At 44.6% G+C, this 12,271-nt stretch overlaps 1 protein-coding gene and 1 long non-coding RNA gene across 20 annotated transcripts in view; one reads left to right on the top strand and one right to left on the bottom strand.

Annotated features, from left to right (window-relative positions):
- LOC104140720 (uncharacterized) overlaps positions 1–9,253 on the bottom strand; it is a 69,343-nt gene extending 60,090 nt beyond the window's left edge. The window contains exon 1 of one of the 2 annotated variants that reach the window (XR_011137618.1): positions 9,014–9,253. This is a non-coding gene — a long non-coding RNA (uncharacterized lncRNA). Of the gene's footprint in view, positions 1–8,209; positions 8,349–9,013 lie in introns of those variants that run through there. The other variant, XR_011137617.1, reaches the window with a different exon arrangement.
- SMARCA2 (SWI/SNF related BAF chromatin remodeling complex subunit ATPase 2) overlaps positions 8,231–12,271 on the top strand; it is a 118,977-nt gene continuing 114,936 nt past the window's right edge. For 2 of the 18 annotated variants that reach the window (XM_068926544.1, XM_068926537.1), the window contains exons 1-2: positions 8,633–8,779; positions 12,076–12,185. The gene's annotated coding sequence lies outside the window, so the exon portion shown is untranslated. Of the gene's footprint in view, positions 8,368–8,608; positions 8,780–9,591; positions 9,796–10,067; positions 10,242–12,075; positions 12,186–12,271 lie in introns of those variants that run through there. The other 16 variants (XM_068926542.1, XM_068926536.1, XM_068926535.1 and 13 more) reach the window with 12 other exon arrangements.

Genomic DNA, 12,271 nt, shown 5'->3' with positions numbered 1-12,271 from the left:
TTCCAGTTCTTTTAAAAATCTTTGTGACCCCAACAACTACCTCAGATAAAGAATGCTAACTGATTTTTTCCCAGATGTTTTTTTCTTATGTAGAGGCTGAACATTTAAGGTTCTGAGCTTTATTGTGGTGTTGTTACTGCTCTTAGCAGGTCATTCTATGTATATTTTATAGGGGGGGGGGGGGGGAAAACTCCTTAAAGCCACTTGAGACAGGAGTCCTAGGCATTTGCAAGTCCTGGAAAACTGTTAGAAATTAGTGAGGTTTCATGAACTGCATCTGCTTTATGCAGTCTAGAGGAAGTGAAAGAAACAAACACAGAAAATTCTGTTTCTTGGCAATTTCTAACCGAAGTATTTGAAAACCATGGATGTCTTATAGTTCTAGGCCAGGCTGTTACACAAAACTGAGCTCCTCTAAGGCTTTTTTTTTTTTTTTTTTAAATCAGAAGTGGGTTATTTTCAAGTTGTTCAAAACCAGAATTCAGTTCTACTCCCTTATCTCCCCAAAGCATCATAATTGCTTTTGTAACCCTATTAACAGTACTTTTTTCCTTTAAAATACAGTTCTTATGAACTTATGAACTTTGGGGGGGGGAGCATTAATTTAGAACTTTGGGGGAGCTGGAAAAAAGCATTAATTTAGATATTCATATCTTCTGCATTTGTGGCTGGTCTCCCAAAATGAGGTGTAGAGTTTTTCGGACTCATATATGCTTTAGTAGTCTTCTAAATGAAATAGGTGGACCAGGAGCCAACATTCTGAACATGATAATGTCCTTCTGCCTGAGGATATATTACCTTCTACCTGAGGACAAAGGAGTGCTTGGAAAGAGACTTAGGGGCTCTCACTCACATGCATTGCAGCAAATAGCTGCAGCAGTTAAAGACTTCAACACAGAGACTGTTCTGCCTTCTGCCAGAAGGGATAATGGAGTATCCCAGCCATGATGATGTCAAGTTTCTTCAGCAGGTTCTATTTCGTGTCCAACAGAAGAGCACAGTGACTTTGTGAAACAGGCTATAACACAATCTCTCTCTCCTTCAGGTCAGGCAGTGGTACCCTTTCATGTTCTTCAGAAAAATATTATTTACCTATGTAACTTTTGTGTCTACTCTTTTTTTTAAGCTTTCACCATATACATCCAGTTCCATCCTACACTTTCTCAGCTGGAAACCTATTTAACTCCATCAGCAGGAACTCAGATCCCCAGCTGATGTTCAGAAAGAGAGGGTCTTCCACATCACTGCAAGACCGTCTCAGACTCTTCCACATCCCTAGACACGCACGAAGCCCTGTGACAGGAGTTACTGTCCTTATGGCTTCAGTTCACAAGCAGCAGTTTAGTCCATGGAATGAATAAACATGAGCTTTTCTCAGATTTGAAGGCCATATGTAACTACACCTGAGAACTTTCTTTGCCCTCAGCTATTTGCCCTTAGTTATCTAACTTACGGTTGTTTTCCAAGACAAACTGGTCAGTAAGCATTATCATCACAATCCCACCTTCAAGCTTTCAAGCACATCATAATGACATATAGGCAGGTTACTCAGGGAGATTAAAATATCTCGTATTAAAATAGCAATTCTCAAATGTTTTTAAGTTTACAGAGTTTAACAAGCAGACATTGAATAAAATGGTGAAAGATGAACAGGTTCTATCTCATTGTCAGAGAGAGAGCACAGAAAGTTAATGCAATAATGAACACAAAACTCATACAAGCTAAGGTAGCAGAATCTACCTTGAAACATAAGGAAACATGAATAAAAGTTGAGCAACTCAGAGGGTTTCTAAAAGCAGCATATGGATCTGTTTAACATAGAGATGCCCACTGACTTAAATCATTTTAAATTCACACATTTTGGTTAACTGAACTAACACAATTCCTTATGTGAACATCCAAGAGATGTTTATGGATGGATGTCCCCTTCTGGATTCAACTGTTTTGTAGGATTAAAAGTTGTCTTCATTGATTCATCACTCATCACCATTTTTGCTGTGAAGGTTTAAGTTCTCTATACTGCCTTGAAAATGCAGTCTGCAACAACAGTACTGTGTCAAAATCTGCTGGGTTGGCTCACACTGTTTACATTAACAGTCAAAACTGATCTGACTTACCTGAATCTCTGGTATTAGGGAGAGATCATACAAACTGTTCTGTTGGCAGATCACCCACCATTAGCCATGACTGTTGTAAATGGCAGGGAGAGACAGCTGACAATATTTACTTCTTCCATTGGCATAGCTGAATTTAGGGGTGTGCCAAGTATGGTCTCACGGTGAGTGATGCATGTTGGTTTTAAATTCAATTGGCTAAAGCTAAACAGAAATATACTATTCCACCCTAATCAGTGTGTGAACACTAAGTTACGGAAGGTCTGCATATTGATGAGCCCAGGATATATTTTATCTGAAACTACAGACTCCAGACCCTAAATCACGTACCTTCATGATCAAGCAGCTATACTTCACTTTTTTTTTTGCATCTGATATAGTGAGGGACATGTACAAATTTAAAACAAAAATATCTTTAGACTCTTTCTTACTTACTTAATTGTTAACAATGAGCTCATAAATGAGCATGCACAGAGCAGCCTTAAGGCTATATCTTGCCCTCATTCTGTAAGTTGAACGTCAGCAGAGTATGGCCCTAATTTATATCGGTGTTTGACAGCATCTGGAGAAGTTTACACGTCCCAGGTCTGCTATTTGCCTTTTGCCTTTCTGATCAATTTATGTGATGGAGCAGGTAGCTGTCATTCACCTGAGGAAACCATATTCATAGTACAAATGACAAAACTATCCTTGCATGCTGGAAAAATACTTAATGAACTACTGACATAACTTTCGTTCAAGGAACCCTTTTTTCCCCCCCTCCCTTTGCTGTTTGATTGTTAATTATTATCATACCCCACTGGGCTGACTTTGGTAAAATGTATTTTGAGATACGGAAGCTAATGAAAAATCTGCTTAATTCTGGACTTGTCTCAAAAGTTCCACCTTAAGGTAGAAGGGAATTTCAAATAAGCACATTCTGATACCTGCTATAAAATAGCTTTTTTATTTGGTTGTCTTAGAATATACTGATAGTCTTATCTGACAAAGCCTATATTTTGTTTGGTACCTTCTATTGCATCAGGCAAAAAAAAACAGATGCTAGGATTGTGAAAGTGCAAATATACAAATACATCCTACTCTCAAGAAAGACTGGAATTATACTGATGTAACCAGAAGCTTGCTTGTGATTTTACTACTTCATAGTGTCACTCCTGAGTATACATGAAGCACATGACAGCATCCCATAATAATAAGTGAAGATAGGAGTGAAGACAGAAGGAAAAAAAAAAAGATCTCTGCATTTTCTCTTTCTGATAGTGAGATTCAGAGTTGTTTTTGCCATGGTATACTTTTTTTGCAGAATGCTAGGACAAAGATGTCTCATCTTTGGTGCCATGAAGTAAGCATGAGATAAAATGTCTATTTAGCAAGCGCACAAGTCATGTTAGTAGTTGCTGAAAGTAGTTTGAGAAGATACTTAATGAACTTTCTAAGAAATCCATACCACCCAGTAATAACAAAGCTAAAGATTCTTCAGTTTAGGCCAAATCCTATCTTATTTTAATTCTGTTGCTTTAAGCATACTGGTATTGGGACAAAACCTAGTCCACACCTCAAAAAGGTAGAAAGAATATTGACAGCTGACCCTCAACTTTTGCATAAATGGCAAGCAGTGGCTTACTAAAATGAATGCTTCCTTTTAGATAGTGCAATTCCACCTTGTTCCACTCTGCATAATGCTGATATCAACAGCAGTGATGAAGGAACAACTCTTATTGCATAACTGTGCTCACGAGCAAAAAAAAAAAAAAAAAAAAAAAAAAAAGCAGAAGAAAGCATAATGTAAATGAAAAAAGAAATGGGTAGCTGTACAAAGGGAGAGGCTGTAAAGCAAAAAGTTAAGTATTTGTGAGCAAAACCATGCAGGAACAGAATTCTCAAAAATTGGATTGGAAGAGGGGAAAACACATGAAGAGAAGTGCAAGCTATCGCAAATTCTACTACCCTGAGCAGTCAGTTTTTTTGTGATGGTCTTTGAGTGGTCTTTGTGACCACTGCCCTTGATACACAAATCAGTCGTAAGATTTCATTGCATTAGGAAACCAAGCCGTATGTAACTGTGAGTTATGGAGAACTCAAGTGCAAGTCACCCTTTTCAAAGGCAGAGGTATTCATTGCCTGAACAGATTCCCTTTGTTACCCACTTTCATACTGCAAACCAGAACAGAACCTGTAATAGAAATGTCATTAGCCCAGTTTTCATTCGAGTGGTAGCCTGGCTTGAGTCGAGTGTTAACACACGAAAAGGACTTGGTCCTCTATGCTTAGCTTTCACTGTGATTAAATTGAATTACCATAATCTCCACAGTCACACAATAAAGAACTTATTCTTCCCAACCCACTACATTCATGACCTCTGCTGTTTATAGGATAAAAATCTTACAGTGGTAACTTTCACTAAATCTCCCCCCGCTGCCCCACAATTAGCACAACTCCAATAGTGCGAACACTAGAATAAGCCAATCACTGGAGCTTTTGGCTTTGTTTCTCACACTCAGAGCCAAGTAAGGGCACAGTGTTTAAAAGCAGGCAGGTAAGTTTGCATTTACAGCAGGAACATTATCAAGCACAAGAATAGCAGAAGGGATTATCTAAGAACTACTGGTATCAGTTCAGAATCCTGGATTTGCTCTGCCGAACAGAAGTTGTTTGACCATTTCCAGCAAACAGTTTTACGGGTCCAGAAACATCCACAGCCTGAAACAGGTTGATAGTACTAAAAACATAGGAAGAGATAACTGTTTGCCAGAACCAAAACACCCAGGAATGAATCCACAATCACTGAAAATATTTCAAATAGAGTCCTAGAAAAATCCATTCTGGATGTGCTTCTATTCAGTATTCTTTTTAATGACACAAAACTAGTGGGGTTTGGCAAACATCTTAGGAGAGAGGATTAGAACTGAAAATAATATTGAGAAATTGCAGAGTTTCTGAAACCAACATAAAATTCAATGAAATCAAGAACAAAGTGGTACTATTGGAAAAAAAAGCAAACACAAAATGGGACCACCAGGTCAGGCAGCAAAACAGCAGCTTGAAGAACAAAAAGGAGAGCACTATGATCAACAGTACAATTTCTTCCCCTTTTCCTTAAAACAAGAAATTAAATTCAACTCTGGAATTTCGCAGACTGCAAAACAAATAGGCATGCAAGCCGAATGTCACTGCAAGCCACTGTACCTTCCTCCTTGCTCTCCGCTCCACAGACATATACACTCACCCGCTCTGTTTTGGAACGCGTTCACAAAGGCACTTCAGACAAAGACGACAATTCAGCACTGGGACGACCTCAGCTGAACATTATCTTTTGGACACCACACTCGTATAAACATACCTTGAGAGTCTAAAGCAGAACAAGTCCTTTGGAAGGGGCTGTATTTTTTTAAAGCTATGAAGAAAGCCAGCTGTGTATGTCTTTAGAAAAAAAGAAAAATCGAGGGAAAGGTCTTCCAAAGAAACGGGCAGAAGTACCAGGCACATTCCTGAATGTCATTTCAGAATAGAACTTTTACATAAAAACAATTACATTTTCCATGGGAGGAGGAAAAATTTTAACTAGCTGTACACTACTCAACCGCATTGTTGCCCGTCGTATCAGGTCGTGGTCCACCCTTTTAATGGAGTCTGTCAAACTTTTAGTATTACTTATTACAGATCCATAGATAGATGAGTAGGTAAGAGTAACCTTCACTCTAGCATACATTTACTTTCAGAAAAACAAAAAGTATACTCCTTCCAAGGCACAATGTATAGGGCATGAGAAGAGTTTTGCAGATTTTACCTGCAAAACTGAGACTTTCCAGGGTTTCTGATCTTGGTGTTTTCCTCAGTGGAGTACCACCATGTGAGGGTTTCTCTTCACTGCTTAAAAAAAAAAAGGTCTGCTTTTTCTTTCCTGGGTAACTAAGATACATGGACTATCTCGATGTAAATGACAAGATACTTCCACTTTACTACAAACATACTGATGGAGGTCAGTCTTACCTCCCCATCGGATCATGACCTCAATGAACTTAGCCTCACTGTATCTCTGAACTGTCTTGCCTTCAGCACGTTTTCATCTTTGAGGGCTTGCATTAAAGTTCAAACAAATAAGTATGCTTTTCTTCTTTTCTTTTTCAAGTAACCCTGAAAATGGAAGTCAGCAGAAATGCTACCCATTTTCCTAAGACAAGTCTTAAGTTCACTCATTTATGGCTTCCATGGATACACAATTTTTTGGGTTTTTTTGTGTTATTTCTACAGAAACCTGAGCATGAAGTCATCTTCATGCAGTGTTTTAGCATAAGCCCACTTTCACTGGTCAGTTAAGCAACGAGACTTTGCTAGGAACTGGCTGAGGCACTAAAAGACGTTCCTTTCTGCCGTTTCTGCTGCAGGGGAAGTAACATCCCTCAGAATGTTGGTAGCAAAGAGGTAAATAACACCATGAACTGTTGCAGTAGGGATTTCTTTTGGGGTGGAGGTGAGGCTGCTCTAAACATCTGCAACTCCCCCACAGTAATGACTGTCTTTTGGTATAAGTGTGTCCATGCAACAGGGATGTATCAGTTTCTAAACGACTTTAACTATACTGCTGTCCTTCTTCACACTTACAAACTGTAGTTCCACAGTGATACTTCTAACTCGTCAAAATAGAACCTTTTCACTTAGTGGTATTTGATCCAGTTTGAAAATTTTCTGTTCAATTCCACTGTTGATGGCAGCACCCAAACTATTCATTCAATCCAGTGACCTTACCTTTTTTCTTGTGGTAAGCTGGACAAATCAACCCATGGAAAGCCAGTTTACCCCTTTAGTTTGTGAGTATTCACTGTTTTGCATATTTGCTATTCATGGAGCTTTTGCCACCAAGGTTCATATACTGAATCCTTATTGATCCCATCAATTTCAGTAAAAATTTCTATGTCATTTGAACATATCTGCCTTGACAGAAAAAGAGGTATATCAGATACAAGAAGCCGCCTTCAGCTTGACATTAGCAATATGTCAATTCAACAGAGATTTGGTAGCCAAGCAGTGCATTTATCTCTGATGTGAAATGGATACTTTGTTTCACCCAAAATATTAATTTTATATTCTTTGCTTTCTCTCCGTATCCCTTCTACCAAAAGGAACAGCCATTTGGTTTGAGTTCTGCTGAGTCCAAACAGCAAGTGAGCTATCCGGTAAGTAAGCTTCCCTCTTGCTAAAGGGCAGAAAGCCTGCAGATTTCCCAGGGGGGTAGGAGGGAAGGGAAAGGGAGAGAAACACAGTGTAATGAGAGTTACGGTACCAAATGAGAGAGCTACGGTACACAGAGAACCACCCCTTTCATTGATATCATCCTCCTTCCCCAAGAACGTTTACCGTGTTCCCTTATCTCTAAGATACTGGATTTCAAATCATGGTTTAAGACACAGTTGCATAACCACAGTTCCAAATTATTCACAGATAAATATCGTTATCTACAACTATTTTGACTGGCTATTTGTATAGAATTTGCTTCCCTGGTTCTTTGACTTTGCTCCCAAGCGCTTTTCCTATAAACACTGGTGAACTCAACATACAGCCTTAAAAAAAAAAAAATCCCCAAAAACTAATTTATTGCATACTCAGGACTCTCCGGTGTTAACACTGACTCTCTCTTGTGCGCTGCTCTTTCAGCGTTTTGATACTCACTTTATCTAACTAGCACGATGAAAATAGTGATAAGTGACAGCATCTTGGAAAAAACTACATAAACAGTAATAATTAGTATTAGATACCTAGCATTGTATCTGGGCGATTATTGATCCTAAATCTACCACCACAGCGGGGGGGGGGGGGGGGGAGGCCATGTAAACAGCGCTTGTCACCTAATGACCACACGACGGAGCATCTAGTGCTCCCAGCATCGCTTCAGGTCTTTACTCCAGCTGGTGGCTCGGCTCAGCAGGGCGACTTCCTTTTAAACACGGCCACTTGCACGCGTGCAACCAACTGTTTTAATCCTGAGGTTTCCCTTGGTGTGAAATTTTACTCTTGGGCCAAAAAAAAAAAAAAAAGAAAGGAAGGAAGGAAGGAAGGAAGACAACCAACGAGGTGTCCAGCGCCGAGCAGTTACTCACACTACGTTCAGAAGAGGCAAATCACCCCGCCCGACAAAACACAGAGCGAGGAGCACACGGCGCACGTAGCCGTTCCGGGGCGGCCGGGCCCTCAACTGCCGCGGGACGCTCAGCTGCGCGTCACGCCGACGGCCACGCTCTCCGCAACCGACCCGCAGGTTTTTGTTAGAGCCGCTGAAGGATTTGGGGTGAAAACGGGGGGAGGGGGAAGAAGGGAGGATTTACAGTATAAAAACGTCGAGCGCCTGCGCCCGCCCCGTCCGGGCCTCAGGGGCAACCGCCACCCCGCCTCCCGCCGCTGAGTGACAGCCGCCCGGCTCCAATCGGGCCGCGCTGCCGGCGCCGGGGGCGGGCGCTTGCCGCGGCGGCTGGCCAATGGGAGCGGCGCGGGGCGGGGGCGGGGGCGGGGGCGGGAGCCGGGGCCGGGGCGGTGTTTCGGAAGAGGAGGGCATGGCTGTCATCAATGAAGTCATGTTCATAATCTAGTCCCTCTCCCCGGTTTGGTACTCCGGGTGACTCACGGAGAGGGAGAGGGGCGACATCCAGCACGGCACTCCGCCCCGGCGAAAGGTAAATATAACTCACAGCTCCCTTTCCCCTCCCCTGCCCCGTCGCTCGCCTCGCCTCGCCGCTTGCGCGCTCCCAGCCTTCGCCGTTTCAATGTTTTCGGCAGTCCTTTATTGTTATTGATCCCACGCGCACGCAGCTTCTCTCCCTCTTTCCCTCCCTCCCCCCCCCCCAAAAAAAAAAAAAAGATCCCCGCTGGCCCCAGGGGTGATTATGCGACCTTCTGCCTCTGCCCACCTTCTCCAACGTCGTCCATCCCTCCTCCGGAAATATTTATGTGCTCCAGTGGGTGGAGAGAAGAAAGTTTTGATCCGGTATTTCTGGAATAATCATAATGCAAATCTTCACTGGGGGGGGGGGGGGAGAAAAAGAGGAAGAAAGATCCGAATATCCGTGGTCGCTGACTTGTGAGTCAGCTGCACCACCAGAGAGAGACCAGGAGGAGGAGGAGGAGGCAGCGAGGAGCGCGCCGTGTGTGTGTGTATTTCTAATCCGCGTATTTCGATGCTTTATACGTGTGTGTGTGTGTGTGTGGAGGTAAATTTTTTAAAGGCAGCGACGGGCACCGCACCACCACCGCGCCGCCCCGGATAATCCGGATGCGTGATCCGGATAATCGCTGTCTGCCTGTCACCCACGCTACACACACACCCGCCTGGCGACCGGGACACACACACACACACCAGGCTGCGGCTCCTGTTGCCTTTCAGTTCAGCCTGTGTTTTCGGCCGTGCAGTCAGTCATTCCTGCTGCAAAGGTGTCGCGATTCACTTCCCAAAATAGTGACGCTCCCCCCCCAGCGCCACCTCCGCCCCGCTCCGTGCAGGAGTCATGCCCGCCTTGCAGCAGCCTGCGAGGCAGAGAAGCACAAAACATTGCAGCTTGCAATTCTGTAATCGCCTTCTAAGCAAAAAAAAAAAAAAAATTATTTCCGGTGTGCGCGGAAAATCTTTTTTTTTTTTTTTCTTCCTCTTTTTCGGTCGGTCGGGCCGAGGGCGGGCGGACACGCGGGTATGCAGGTAGAGGCAGGCGGCGGGCGAGGGGCTGCCCCGCCGGGAGGGAGAGGGGGGCGGCGGCGGTCGGCACCGGGAAAACTTCTCCGCCCCGGGAGGCGGCGGGGCCGGCTGCGGCCGCTGGGGCAGTTAGTTCCCGGGCGGCGGCGGCGGCGGCGGCGGCGGAGGACGGAGGAGGAGGAGGCCGGCGGAGCTCATCCGTGTGCCGGCCCGGGGGAGGCGGCGGTAGCGGCGGCGGCGGCTCCCTCCTTCCTTTCCTGTGCGTGTGCGAGCGGCGGCGGGCGATCAGGAAGTCAGCGCCGCCACAGGCAGCGGCGCGTCTGATCGGCGTGACACGGAGACGGAGGGCAGGCGGAGCGGGCCGGCGGCCTAGCCCCGCCGCCGGGCACGTCCCCCGGCCCGCCGCCGCCGCCGGCTCACCCGGTGCCGGCCGCGGTACCCTCGCCGCCCAGGTAGAGGCTGCGGGCCCCGGCCGGGCAGAGAGCTGCGCAGCCATTTGGGGAGGGAGGGAGGGCGCGCGGCGGGGTTTCCACAGGCGGGTGTTTACCGCCTGTCGGCGGGGGCGAAAAACTTTCTAGAAAAGGCCGGCGGGGGAGACGCGGGCCCTGCTGGCTCTGCCGGCGGAGGGAGGCGCCGGGCGGCTGCCGGCGCGGCGGTGAGGCCTACGCGCCTCGCCCGGCGCTGCCGGAAGAGCCGCGCGGGGCGGCGGCGGCGGCGGCGGGCGGCCGTTAACGGTCGCGCGGCGGCGGGGAGCGGCCGTTAACGGTCGCGCGGCGGCGGGGAGCGGCCCTCTCCCCGGCCGCGGCGCCCAAGTTGGCCCCTGCCCCGAAACACATGGTGGCGGCGCTCGGCCCTGCCCCCGCCCGGAGAGGAGCTGGAGTTTCCGACCCTCCCCGCGCCCCTGCCCCCACCTGAGTTTACCTTGTTGCCACAACAAAACGACACCAGACGGGAAAAAAGTTCCTGCTCTTCTTTAACTCCCCCTCCCCCTTCTTTTGGGTTTTGAAATACACGTTATTATACGTCAAGTAAATAACCGTGGTTGTCAGCGTAGCTGCATAGTTGGTGCTGAATCGATCCGCCGTGGTATCTCCCGTTTACTTTGCTGTTGATGTTTAGACCTGCCAAACGTTTGGTGAACTTTGTTCTTTTTGGATGTTTTTTGATGAATATTTCAGATAGGTAATTAACCAGCTGAAGGGTTGAAGATCTGTCTGTCCACCTATCTCTCTCCATATTGCCTGTTAATATTAAGTGTTGTGCTTGCTTTTTGTTAGAAAATAACATGGGACCAGTGACCTTTAGTGCTTTATTCCATTTACATTCTTTTCTGCATTTTTAATTTCTTCAGTGTTTCTTAATTTTAACCATGGCCCCTAAGAGCGAGGCAAATGAACGTTGTACCAAAATTTAATTCCTTTAGTAGTATACTGGCTGCATGCTCAGAGGTGAGGCAGCCTTCTCTGTGTAAGTCAGTGTATTGTTATGCAAATAAAGCCACACTTTCTCTTTGGGAACCTAATTGCTCTATTACTCTTCTTGACTTCTGTTTTTTTTTGTCCCTTTATTACTCTAAGGAAAAAATGATGTACCGAAAGGATAGGGTTAGAGACAAGTTTTTATATCCATATGTAACACATCAGTAATAGGAGGCAAAAAGATTGTATGGATGATGAGTATTTTGAAATAAATTCAAAGTTAGGGGTATTGTGTAGCACGTGAACTTGACAGGTGTGAGGGCTTCATTAAATACAGTATTTCTCTCATGAGTTCTGTCTCAGCTTTAGGAGTAGTATTTCTACGGTGCTTCATAGAACATGTGCGCCACAAGAGTGTGTTCAAAGCAGTCTTAGATCTTTTCTTTTGTTCCTTTCTAAAGTGGTCTGTGAGCATTTCTTGTCAGGTTTAAAAAGTGCTTTGGCCAGCCCCTGAGGCTTGAAATTGACCAGGAAAAGGTACTCCAGCTAGTATTCTTATATTAAATGTATTCTTGACAAAGGTGTAACTGAAATGAATATCTGCAGATATATTTTCTCAATTTTTACTGGAGTTTGAAGTTAAGGTCAGAATGTGCACAGTAGCAACTATAGGAAAAAAAAGAAGTCTGCACTTCTTCCTCAAATCCTGTGGATATGATCTTGATTAATTATGTTCATGATTAATAATATTGCTGTGATCTAGTGATCCTTTTCAGAAGGCGAATTTTCATTTTTTATATGAATTAGAACATTTTTTACAAATCATTAACTAAAATACTTAATTTTTGGGTTTTTTTTCCTGCTGCAGTTGAAGATCACCATGTATACAAAGTGCTTCCTTGAGCTCCACCTCTTTTGCAGTCCATCAGTTGAGGATCAAACAGAAGTGAGAAGCTAAAGTGGAATAATAAATGCAAGGTTAGAACATAAAGATCACTTGTCATGAAAAAGGCAGCACACAGAGGCTTATGCTATATTAGCAAGATAAAAAAGTTGAAGATGAA

The sequence above is a fragment of the Struthio camelus genome, chromosome Z (assembly GCF_040807025.1).
Source record: "Struthio camelus isolate bStrCam1 chromosome Z, bStrCam1.hap1, whole genome shotgun sequence".
In the NCBI taxonomy this organism is placed as follows: Eukaryota; Metazoa; Chordata; class Aves; order Struthioniformes; family Struthionidae; genus Struthio; species Struthio camelus.
The sequence above is the reverse complement of the archived record's forward strand: the minus strand, read 5'-3'. Positions and strand labels throughout refer to the sequence as shown.